General features: G+C 36.5%; 1 gene segment (V, D, J or C); it reads left to right on the top strand.

The window, feature by feature from the left end:
• Positions 1-9,957, top strand: part of LOC100935631 — an 824,790-nt gene that overhangs the window by 487,174 nt on the left and 327,659 nt on the right.

The following is a 9,957-nucleotide window of genomic DNA, read 5'->3' as shown; positions in this document are numbered from 1 at the left end:
TATTCCTCCCCAAATGCTCCCAGTCAAACAAGGAAGGCATTTGCAATTGTTGTCAGTTGTGTGTCTCCTTTCCCGTGTTCCCCACAGGAACAGAATCAGAGTATTATCTAGCCTCGGTTTCAGAAGGGAAGCAGCTGGACCTGAGGTGAGTTCATGGGGCCTGTCATTGGATCAGAGATTCTGAAGTAAGAAGTTGGAGGTTAGAGAATCTGAATCACTTAAGTCCACAAGAGTGAGGTCTGAAGGAGGTGAATGGCTAGCCAAAGTCGGAAGGTCTGAATCCAGGTCCTTTGCCTCCCGATAGACCATTCTTTCCTGTGCACTAAAATGTCTCCTTAATACAGGCTTCTTTCTCTCAAGTCACTGGGATATTGATTGTACACCTGAATGATGGTCACAGACCTCCCAATCACAAAGATGATCAAAGACAGAAAAAGTCAGTGGAGAGAGAGGGCCAATTTGGGGAGAAAAGGATTTGGAATTAGATGTGAGGATAGCCCTCACAAACTGCCCAGGATGGGCAGAAATGGTTGTGCTGTGCTTCATGTTGTGGAGGAGAACATCCACCTTGGGAAGATCTTTTTATTCCCCTGAGGGCTGGACAGAAGTGATCAAAACAGGGTAAGTCTGCCCTAGTCAAGCCACGTGTGCTCCAGCTTGCTTTGGTCAAAGCCTGTCTAGAGTCCTGGATGCCATATTTTAGGAAGAATCTAGACAAGCTAGGATACAACCAGGAGAAGGCAGTCAGCAGGGAGGCAGGAGACTGGGTCAGCCCATGGCCCCAGCCATATGAAATCACAAAAGTACAATGAACTGAGAAATAGTAATATTTCTATAACAGGAGAAATCTCTGATGATGTTGTGCATTAAACCATCAAGTCTCAGCCTCCCTCACCCCTATGATGTGTTCCAGGTGCTATACTGAGCACTTTACAGATGTGATCTTATTTAATTCTCTCAGCAACCCTAGAAAGTAGGTGCTATTCCTATCCCCATTTTAGAGTTGAGGAAACAGAGGGAAACAGGTTAAAAGACTTGCCCCAGGACACATGGCTATCATCTGAGGCTGGATTTGAACTCAGGTTTTTCTGACTCAAGTCTGGCTCTCCATTCTGGATCAGGACTTCCTCAGCTCTTTCTGCCTAACCTGGAATGCACAGCATCAGGAAGCAGAGCAGTTGAGCCTGAGATCCATTTCTACATGTTCCCTTCCCTGCCCCCCCCCCCCCCCAGCAGTTCTCTGTTCAAAGCTGCTCTCATCACCCCGGCCTAATTGAGGAGGTCCTGAACTCAACCTTGCTGGGTCTGTCCGAAATCCTGTTATGTCAAGCCTCTGAGGTTAAACTTCCCGTACAGATCTCTCTGTGGCTCACAGCCTTTTCTGAATCCACAGAACTCTGCCTGCTTTCCCTCCCCACCCCCCCATCCCGCCTTGCCTCTATTCTTCCTCCTCCTCATGGCTCACTTTTTTAGGGTGCTGAGCTCCTCCCACCAGCTAAGGGCATTCTCCAACCTCATGGGGTGTTCTCTCCTGGTTAATTCTGAGTTCCACTAGGAACTCGTCTTTTTCATCATTAATTGTTAAAACCTCTTTTCTTACAAACCATATGCTCTCCCGACTATTTCATATTTTCCACTCCCGGTGTCTATTGTATCTCTTCATTTTGTCTGAAGAAGCAGACAGGGAGGCTGGAGACCGCGTCATTACAACTGCCCTTTGGTGTCTGTGATGAAAAAGAAAACCCCAAAGTGACCAGCTTTCGCTCTGCTGAGTCGGACAAATACACCCAGACTGACAGGACTATACGCTTTAATAAATGAGATTATTTTAAAAGCCCACAAATGTATTCTGAATTCTCTGAGGTGAAAACATGTTAATGGCATCCTGTGAGTGGTCTCCCTCCTCACCCGGGAGCCTGAGCAGGAGGGGGTAGGGGGGCTGAGCCGATGACAGCACCTGCAGGCTGGATTCTGTCTGGCCAGGGCAGGACAGACTCACTGACAAGGGCTCTGGGCAGAGCAGGACAGACTGACTCACTGACAAGGGCTCTGGGCAGCCGGCCAGGCCAGGGAGTGGGTTGGAGAAATGCAAAGCACCTTGTACCTGGGCTTTCAGCTGCAGGACTTGCTTTGCTTCAGGTCTTGGTCAGCTCCTGCCCACAACTACCAGCTAGAACAGAGAGGCACATTCAGCCTCAAAGTCTCCACTGATCATGGAGGGGACAGAATTGCTCAGACTCAGGAAATGATAGTTGTAAGTGCTACAGATGAGGGGAGAAGATATACTGTAGTTCTTTTCATCCATTCGTTTCCTGATCTAGCCTCCCCTCCAGCCATTGTGTCTCAAATATGCTTCAAACATTCCTCCTTCTTCACTTTCACTCATCTCCACAGATTAGCCTCATGTTTTCATATAAATACTTCTAGTAAAGTCACACAAAAATTTTAAAATGTCTCTATAAAGTAGACTTTAAAAAACATTACAAAGTAACCCAAGTACCTTTCTTTCTATAAAATTGTGCTCAGCTATATCAAGGATATTCAGGTTTTTCAAAAGACATTTTGGTATTTACCTCAACTATTCTACAGCCCGATCCACTTCTATCCTACATGCATTCAATGAGTGCAATCAATCCTCATTTTCAGCTGGATGAAATGGAAGGAGAAGTACTTTGAAGAAAAACTGCAAGGGCCTCCCTTTCCCTAACATGGATATCCCTGAACTTTACCACACATCATCTCTTTAGATATTTGAACAGGGGAATCCAAAAGAGTTGAGGGATCAGAACTAGGGTTTTGCTGCCCAAGTGTTTCTCTTCCATTTCCTAAGACAGACTTGCCTAGGACGATTATTAGCAGTCAGGCAGCCTGATGAACACCTAATAATGGCAAGCTGCCCTCTGAATTTCTGATCTGAGATGAGGGACAAAAGCAAAAGCTTCCTGATTAAATAGCTAACACTATTCAGAATAACGATTTCACAAAAGGAAAGATAGAGCTGGAAGGGACTTTAGAGAACTTCTAGTTCTACTCCTTTATTTTACAGAAGAGTAACTGAGGTTCAGAGAGCTTAACTGGCTCACTAGGGCCACACATGATGTGTGCCAAATGTGCTACATGAAATACAAACAATTGAAATGAGAGGCTCAGTTTTTAGAAATCTTTTTCGAAAGTTCCGAATTTAACAAGAAAAAGAACAGAATGTCTAAATAGTAGAAAACCAGGGGGATTATAAATGACATTTTAAATCAACTATTTACTGCTTGATTTTCCTTTTCAAAGAAAGAAAAATAGATGGACAGATAGAAGATAGTTAAATTAATAGATAGCAGGATCAATAATAAAGATGGATATAGGTAAATAGATTTCCAGAATCATGCTTGGCTCTGTATAATTGTCACTCTATAATTATTGCTATTGCTCTATTATAATTCCAATGGATGATGATCAGTCTAATTAGGTCAATTTGGCTTATACATAGTGATTCACTAGAAACCTGTCTCCAAAGAATCAAAGGAAGAAATGAGAAATTGAAAATTGATACCCTACTTTACTTTGTTTTAATGAGATAGTCAATTTATTATGTACTGATGAACTTCCTTTATATCAGTTGGCCCCTTTTTGAATTTGAGCTTCCTTAAACCTATAAATTCAGTTGTCTATTATAAAATTTGAAAACTGATAACCCATGATTGAGAATTGTACCTAATCAGTATATCTAATCAATATTTGCAAATCAATTTCAGATTTTATTGTGTAGGCCCTATGAGTAAAATTTGCCAGTATCTGATTTTCCTATATATAAGAACTATAATCAAATCACAAAATCACAATCTATTAATTTGGCTGACCATGAGGAGAGATAAGTCAATCTGATCATAGGGTTTGCCCACCTTGAGACTTGGATGTGAGTCAACCTGGTGATAAAGCTGTATTTTTCATAAGACTCTTCAGAGAATATCAGTCTTTTTTTTTTCCCTGTTCACCTGGATTATGGAAGAGTTATGGAAACCCTCCTAAATCAAGCCAAACCCTCCATCTTTGGATCAAACCAATCAGCCTCAGATATCATTTGTATCATTGGATTATTTTTGGTATCCTAGATCAAGGCTTAAACTTTTTCCTCTTGCCACCTCTTTTCACTTAAGAAATTTTTACATGACGCTGGGTATATAGGTGTATAAATTAAATATCTACTAATAATAAATCAATTTCACAACCTTCACATTCAGTTTCTATTGATTTTTTTGTTGAGATTTTTATCTTGACAATGGGAGACCTTCCCACAGTTTAATTTCATGAGGAGCCCTTCCAATATGAATTCTCTCTTACATTGTGTCCTTAACTGTGACAAGTGTAAGGTTTCCCTATATTCATTATATTCATAAGATCTCTATCTTATATGAATGTTTTGATGTTGAATAAGATTTGAATTATGGTAGAAAGTCTTCTCATATTCTTATATTCATGAAGAATCACTAATGTGATTTGCCTTCATCCTGAAGGTCCTTCCACATTCATCATATTCATAAAATTTATGTCTAGAACTAATTCTTTCATATTTAATAAGACCTGAGCTTTAATAGAAAGCTTTACCACATGCCTTGTCTTGTACTTGTAATGAATCTTTCCAGAATGAAATCTAAGGCATAGTACGTTGTTATTTTCAGGTTTCTCTCCAGTATGAATCCTTTGATATTGAATAAAATAAATTTGATATGAGATTGAATCCATACTATATATCATTTTCTTTTTGATCCTATTTACAATTTATTGTATTTGTCTTGTGCTAAGTCATAATTTTGTGTCTCTGAAACTTAGTTCAGAATTAAAACTAGTTTGTAGTATTTAATTTAGAAACGTAGCTCTCCTGTTAATCATTGATCTATTCTTGCCTCAAGAAATTAGCTGGCTTTGGGGGAATCTGAAAACAAATGTAGTATCTTTACAAACTATCCTTCAAGAATGTCTAGTTTGCTTTTCAAAGTCTAAGCCACTATCTTGCACCTGGATACAAATAATGTCTTCTTAAGTCTCTTAAAAACAGTCCTTATTTTCAAACTTCTAATCAATCATGTTACTGTCCTTGCTTCAGCTGTTTTTCTTATAATCTATGCCATCCTGTAGCTTCTACCTAATTCTGTACTTCCCAAAACCTTTAAAAAAGGAACTGTCCTTGTGGTGTAGTCTTTAGCATAAACAAGGTAATTTATTGATCCATTTGGCAGACAATATGACATTGTGAATATTATTGTGCTCAAAGATTTCCCATTTACCTCCTTGTTAAATTCCACATATAATGGTTAGTGGCAGCAATGGAATAGGAAATAAGAGCTTCCTTTTAGATCCTTATCAGAACTTCTCTATTCCATTGGATCCAAGTAGAACAATTTTACTTAGGCACTCTGTCTGTGGACAAGTTCTACGTCATTCACATGTCAGATTTTCTCTGGGTGAGAACTGGTAAGCGTATGGTTTATTTGGTTTGAGTGTGTCTTTTTCCATTAATAGCTACAGTTTATTTTGGAAATTGCATAGATACATATTGCGCGTGCACACACACATACATTGGGAGGGGAAATTGGGGAGGAATGGGGAGAGAAAGAGAAAGCAAGTGAGTTTACGCAGGCTAGGATCCTATAGATGTTTTTATAGAGATGTGTCCTTGTTAAATATCTTCTGACACAGGTTGAAACTATCTACTTTGCTTACTAGGGGGCTGAGGAGTATGCTATGGCCTTACTGGCTTTTGGTCCTTCTCCAATCTGTAAGAACGAAGACTTCTGTCCTAACTGGTAGTGTGTTAAAATGAGGCCTGATCTAAATCAAATTACTAAAATGTGATTTCTCTGTGTGTTTGCGATAGCAATCTCCACAATCAAACTAAGGCAATAAATAAAGATGGCCAGTGACATTTACTTAAATTAACCATTAAAAAAACTTCTGAGCAGAAACAGCCTCATGTAAAGAATTATTGGAGTCATCTTTTACAACAATATCTTTTTCCTTTTTTTATTGTAGCTTTTTATTTACAAGATATATGCATGGGTAATTTTTCACCATTGACCCTTGCAAAACCTTCTGTTGCAACTTTTCCCCTCCATCCCCCCACGCCCTCCCCTAGATGGCAAGTAGACCCCTACATGTACAACATCTTTTATAACATATTTGTATCTATGTATTTACAATTGTGCCTGTTTGTGCTTGTGACATTTTATTGTTTGCTTTTGTAATATTGTGAATAAGGAACTTAGAAGGAAAATAAAAACCTTTCTGTGTCTGGTGATCTAATCTGTTTATCTTCTTTAAGGCTTCAAAATAAGACTTTCTTTACATTCCTGAACTTTGAGGAAGCTTTTGGGAATGCAAGGAAAGACTGATAAGCAAGGGAATCACTTCCCTCAGACGTTAGAAATTAATGACATCATAAACTAAACAGTGTGGCTAAAATGTAAACTTTCTATTATGAATCTGCAAATTGTGGTATTGAATGCTTTTCTAAATGCTAAAATATCCTACTAAGTTTTGGGTGAACATTTAGAATTTGTTTTGAGGAAATTGAAACCATAATTGAAAAGTTAGATGGAAAATAATTCAACTTTATGGTTTTATAGTTGAGGTCATTTTGCCGATTAGAGAAAGACTGTGACATTTCAAAGTGAAGGGAAAAAAATAGACTGAAGCTCATATTTTAAATATTCTTTCCTAATTCATGGAAAAGAGAAAAGTTTTATAATAAATCAGGTAAATAAATTTTAATAGAAAAATCTAATTAGACATTTGGGAGTTTAACAAATTATGTATCACAACAAAATGTAGCAAAACCTCCAAAAGGTGGGAGTTATAGATGATATTTTCTCCTCAAAAAACTGTATATGGGTCAAGAAGAAACAGTTAAAACTGAATAGGAACAATTGATTGGTTAAGATTGGGAAAGCCATATAAAATTGGAGATTTTAATTCCTTTCGATGTGAATATTATCACTTTTAAAATTAAGGTATTGGAAGGTTTTTGCTATGTTAAAAAAAATAACTTATTGTTTTAAGATGGCAAGTAATACAGAATTGGTCATTTTAACCATAAATGTGAATGGGGTAAACTCCCCCATAAAGAGGAAGCAGTTAGCAGATTGGATTAAAAGCCAGAATCCTACAATATGTTGTTTACAGGAAACACACCTGAAGCAGAGTGATACATACAGAGTAAAGGTAAAAGGTTGGAGCAGAATCTACTATGCTTCAAGTAAAGTAAAAAAAGCAGGGGTAGCCATCCTGATCTCAGATCAAGCAAAAGCAAAAATTGATCTAATTAAAAGAGATAAGGAAGAGCACTATATCTTGCTAAAGGGTAGCATAGATAATGAAGCAATATCAATATTAAACATATATGCACCAAGTGGTGTAGCATCTAAATTCTTAAAAGGGAAATTAAGAGAGCTGCAAGAAGAAATAGACAACAAAACTATAATAGTGGGAGATCTCAACCTTGCTCTCTCAGAACTAGATAAATTGAAACATAAAATAAATAAGAAAGAAGTCAAAGAGGTAAATAAAATACTAGAAAAGTTAGATATGATAGATCTTGGAGAAAACTAAATGGAGACAGAAAGGAGTACACTTTCTTCTCAGCAGTTCATGGAACCTATACAAAAACTGACCATATATTAGGACATAAAAACCTCAAATTCAAATGCAGTAAGGCAGAAATAGTAAATGCATCATTTTCAGACCATGATGCAATGAAAATTACATTCAATAAAAAGCCAGGGGAAAATAGATCAAAAAATAATTGGAAACTAAATAATCTCATACTAAAGAATGATTGGGTGAAACAGCAAATCATAGATGTAATTAATAACTTCACCCAAGAAAATGACAATGAGACGTCATACCAAAATGTGTAGGATGCATCCAAAGCGGTAATAAGGGGAAATTTTATATCTCTAGAGGCCTACTTGCATAAAATAGAGAAAGAGAAGGTCAATGAATTAGGCTTGCAACTAAAAATGCTAGAAAAGGAACAAATTAAAACCCCCCAGCCAAACACTAAACTTGAAATTCTAAAAATAAAAGGAGAGATCAATAAAATTGAAGGTAAAAAAACTATTGAATTAATTTATGAAAATAAGAGTTGATTCTTTGAAAAAACCAACAAAATATACAAACCCTTAGTAAATCTGATTAAAAAAAGGAAAGAGGAAAATCAAATTGTTAGTCTTAAAAATGAAAAGAGAGAACTTGCCACTAATGAAGAGTAAATTAGATCAATAATTAGGAATTACATATGCCAATAAATTCGGGAACTTAAATGAAATGGAAGAATACCTTCAAAAATATAGCTCACCCAGATTAACAGAGAAAGAAGTAAATTGGTTAAACAGTCCCACCTTAGGAAAAGAAATAGAACAAGCTATTAACCAACTCCCTAAGAAAAAATCCCCAGGATCAGATGGATTTACATGTAAATTCTACCAAACATTTAAAGAACAATTAACCCCAATGCTATATAAACTATTTGAAAAAATAGGGATTGAAGGAGTCCTACCAAATTCCTTTTATAACACAGACGTGGTACTGATACTTAAACTAGGTAGGTTGAAAACAGAGAAAGAAAATTATAGACCAATCTCCCTTTAAAAAAAACTATTGTTTTTAATTGGATATATTTTAAAAGAGTAGACTAATAATTGCTTAATTTTTAGAAAAGGGGAGTGGGGAGAAAGACCCTGTAAAATTTTCCTTGTATTTGCCCTCCATAGTTCTTCAAAAAGATTAGGAAAATCTAATTATTAGCCCTAAGAAATAATTTGTGTATTGGTTTATTTAGAAAGCAATCTCATCCTTTCTTATTATAAATACTTGTAGAGGGTCAGAACTTTGGAGAAGTATACTTGAAACAAGGATACTTACAACAAGGTGTTAACTCAGTGGAATTGATGAGATGATGGTCCTTTAGTATACATACTTAGTGCTTAGTATGGTGATGTAATGGTTCTCTAGTTCACACATACATAGTGTGTCTGTGTAATGATGTAATCATACTAAGGTATTTAAGGGCTGATTTGGACTAGAAATGGGACATTCTATCTTTGATCATCTTCCTAGTGGCTCTCCTGCCTCCTGCATGCTTTAATTCCAGAAAGCTAGCCCAAACACTACAATCAATCCTTGATTAAGAGGGAAATATTTGGGGAAATTTTTTTATATTCTGTAATGAAATTAGACTTTTTTTTTTTTTTAACCAACTTATAAGTCTTAATAAGACTCCACTCTTGATTTACTTATACTTTAAAAAGGTACAAGATGAATTTTAGGCTGTATTTGAGAATGGGAAATGGTGCAATGCTAAAATCTTTTGATTTTTTTTAAAAGACCTGATAAATTATTTGCTTAGCTAATTTATTCCAACCTATAGGATTGTGTCAATAATTGTATTTCTAATAATTTGAAATTTGTTAAGTGTGGTAAAAACTTGTAGGAAGTATAATCTGATATTATTCCTTGATTTCCAGTATGATTGTCTGAAGTCAAATCAAATGCTTCCAGTTCAATGGGAATGAGATATCGTGGCCAATAGATGTCTGGCTCTGAGACAATGGTTGGGGGAAGATGGGAAAACAGACTTTGAGAAGGATAAGGTTTTCCACACAAGACCTCTTCCCATCTGTTAATTCAGAGACAGATGTGGCCCTGTCACATACTTAGGCTGCTCATAAAATTATTACTTGAAAACAAATGGAACTAAGGATATTTTCATCCAAGCATGTGTTGAATCATATGACCCTGTGACTTAAGAGTACCAGTATTGATGCTGCTATAATCATATGCCTACTTTTTCCTTTCATGCCAAATCTATACCCAGAAAGATTTCTTTTAAAGTCAGATTCTCATATTTTTAAAAGATCGTTCAGCATCTTGATGGCAATGTTTATATAGTTGCAGAATTAAGAAAAAATA

This window comes from Sarcophilus harrisii, chromosome 2, assembly GCF_902635505.1.
Source record: "Sarcophilus harrisii chromosome 2, mSarHar1.11, whole genome shotgun sequence".
NCBI classification, from domain to species: domain Eukaryota; kingdom Metazoa; phylum Chordata; class Mammalia; order Dasyuromorphia; family Dasyuridae; genus Sarcophilus; species Sarcophilus harrisii.
Note: the sequence above shows the minus strand (reverse complement) of the source record. Positions and strands in the feature narration are given on the sequence as shown.